Here is a 3,501-nt window from a genome sequence, read left to right on the forward strand (position 1 = left end):
ATTGTTTGTGGGAAGGCCTTGGTTGTGGCACCTTCACTTTATAAGACTCTCTCTGTGTTGTTTTAGACTTTCAAACATATCTGAAAACAGGATTTGGACAATTAATTTGCTTTATCGCTTTTTTTGTCTGACAAAGGTTTAGGCTCAATTGTTGACGCTGGAAACGACACCAACTCAAGTGCAAACGGTACAAAACAAAATATCTACTAAAATGTCTACTTTGTGTCATTAGTAAGCGTGTTACCAAAATAATTGCTCTTTTTCTCCCAACAGATTAGAACCGGTAGGTGGGTGAAGGCAGCTGCAGCTGCATCTTCACCCACCTACACGTCAGATGCCATCACCTCCTCATCGGCCGACCGTGTCTGTGCTGATGACTCAGTGGGAACTTCATTGCGTGGAATCAAACAGGAAGTGAGAGAGAGAGAGAGACTGCAGGACGGTACGCCGTGTGATACCAACCCTGACTTGCAGCTCATGCGAGTTACACGGAGGCATGAGAGCATCGGCAGAGCAGAAGACCAGAAGAGCTTGAGAGCCGAACCAGCCTTCAACAAACCCTACAAGGTTAAAGTTTCATCTGAAGCAAAATAATCCACAGCTGAGTTGAGGAGCTGCGAGAGGCAATCGATATTTATTTTCACCTGTAAAATATGAGCCACTTCACTCACCTTTTTCATTTTTGTTTTCTCTATCTCACTCACTGCCCCCCCCCCCCCCCCCTCTCTCTCTCTCTCTCTCTGCGAGTGTGTGTGTGTCTCCTCTCCTCAATCACAGCATCCTCATACTTATTCTCACGCACACACACACAAGCAGGCAGGGCAGTGAAGCAGATGCGTCCGACGTTCTGCACCAGCGAAGCACAACAGTGTCGTTACCCTGCGTGGCGCCGAGCGGGACGCCTCGGCACGGGAGGGGACGGGACGCCGCAGGGCCCAGGGCTTCGAGGAGCAGCAGGCACCTCTGCCGCCCGCCGCCACAGATGAACATCTCTCCTTGACACTGGCATTGTTTCTGTGTGTGTTGTTGTTGTTGTTGTTGTTGTTTTTTAGTTGTTGCAAATGACGCCACGCAGGGGGAGAAAAATCATGCTTGACTTCTATTGCAGCTGTTCATGATTAGTTTTGAAAAAAGAAGGGTTTTAGCTTTCTGCTAAAGCTAAGCTAAGGCTAAGTTGGACCTTTTCGTGTGTTCGGAAAAGGACGGAAAATATGTGGATTCACCCCAGACTCAACGAAACAGCTTTGGTCTACTCAAAACTCTATGGGAATACGATACAGAAGAAAACACTCTGATTCTCAAACTTAGCTTCCTGCTATTGTTGACGCTTTGTTGCAGCGGAACGCCGACCACCAGACTATTACTGGGATCAGTCCATGGTGCATTTTCTAGCAGGCTGCACAAAGACAATAAATAACTTGAAATTGATTGATAACTGATTGAATGATGAGATTCTCTCCCACTTTCATCCGTTTGTTTTTGATGACCATTGTTGACATGTCCTGGTCACATGACACAAGCAAACATCAGACCCACCCTGTTGATTCTGAGATGCCACAAAAGCGCTCAAAGTGCCACTTCCATTTTCAAAATCCCACCTTTGTGGATCTGAGTTTTCTGCAGCACCACCAATCCAAACAGAATCACAGAGGAGGTGGGACAAAAGGAAAACAGACTTCAGGTGCCACTGTCTCCACAGAGAGGACCAGGCTCATCGCTCACACTGACTCAGCGTCGCAGTGAGTTGTATTTCTTGACGCGCCTTATCTTGGTTTTTATGCCGGTCGTATCATTTTATTCTGTCGTATTTTTCCCTGCGACTCCTGGAAGCAGAGGTTGAACTGACACCTGGCTGGGGGCATTTTCTGGAAGCTACAGTTCTAAATCCAACGACTCAAGTTGGATCAGTGTGTCGCAGTTTTTTTCCCCTGCCCCCAATCCCAGAAATGGCAGTCGTAGAGCTAACTTAAGTGCAGCACAGTAACCTTTCCACTGGCCAGAAAACTGGGCTAATATTCATGGATGCAGGATGATGAGTCGCTCTTGTACCACAATGACACAGTGACTGAAATGACTCAACAACTTTCCCTCTCGTAACGAACCTTTAATGATGCGCCGGGGGCTCAGCTTTGATTCTGAGCTTCACACCAGACGGCCAGAAGGTTACCGAGTGATCCCTCTTCTCTCTAGACTTTGTACATGTTTTCTTTGCCACAAAATGGAGAAAAATGTAGCTGCACCACCGGGGACAGCGAGGCAAATGTCAAGCAGTGCAGGGTTACAGTTCAAACTGCAGCACAAAAAACAAAAAAAGAGAGACAAACGGTGATTTGAGTCGGTGAATGTGTACTGCCACACTGGGGCAAGAACAACTTGACTGAGACAGGAGGGAGGGCGAGTTAGCATGTTTGTTATATGTGCAGTGGGAAAATGTCTTCAGTGATCAGTGGAGCGAGCAGAAACCACACAGCAGTGCCTTACAGCAACACATTCAGATCAACAGGACATACAAAGATGAAACACTGGCACAAAACTAAAGGAGGAGAGAACGAAACTTGGCAAAGCCTGCGGATCTCGACAAAACAGCACATTTGCATTTAATTTTACATGAAAATGCATCTCCAATGATTCACACAAAGAGCGGCGATCACAGGGAGAAGAGTCGAAAAGTTCTCGACTGACTCCTCCCCCATCGGCTGAGACGCTTTTTATGCGTCTGCTTGATTGCGGCCGTCCTGAAAAGTGTGTGAGTCACTCTGTGCCGTGCTGGCGTTCGCCCACTTATCAATGATTTAAAAAGATCCTGCGCCGCATTATCTGCACCGCTGGACGTCTTCACGCGCTCCTGCGATGTTGTTTCCTGTCTGTCTGTCTGTCTGTCTGCCTGCTTGCCACTTCTCTTCTTCCGCTGCCTCCTACGGCGCAGAAGGGGCCAGTGGAAAATGGAGCTCTTCTTCTTTTTTTTTGCTCAGTATAGCTGTCGTTTGGAAGTGCTGGGTGCCCACGATGTCACAGAGTCTTCTGAAAGGCCCGAAGATTTTCCCTTACAGCCGAAGTAGATGACCGTCGGACAAGGACGGTGGGGAGGAGGTGGGGGAGGACCCTGGATCCAAAGAAACAGGGCATGTGTCCAAGAGCGCCCTCTACTGACTACATAACTCACTGTAGGGTCCGAATTCCGAATTGAACATCGGGATTCACTGTATATATCCACTCAACAACTCCCACAATGCATTGCTGAAAGCAGTGTGAAACCGATGGTCACTGGCAACATATTCCATTATGCTCACGTTGACCAAAGAATTATTTATTTTTTTTGCCGCGCCAACAAAAAGTTGTGTTTTAGTTTTCTGCTAAAGCTAAGGCAAACTGACAGAAACAAGGAAGAATCACTAACAGAAGCAGTTTTAATGACTCAGTTATTAAAACAACAAACCAGAACACAGATTTTCAAGCTCACTGCGAATGCTGATGCCTTGCTCCAGTGGAACCCAGCCACTG

Source organism: Nelusetta ayraudi, unplaced genomic scaffold (assembly GCF_046127955.1).
Source record: "Nelusetta ayraudi isolate G7.1 ecotype Tasmania unplaced genomic scaffold, CSIRO-AGI_Nayr_v1 ptg000120l, whole genome shotgun sequence".
Lineage (NCBI taxonomy): Eukaryota > Metazoa > Chordata > Actinopteri > Tetraodontiformes > Monacanthidae > Nelusetta > Nelusetta ayraudi.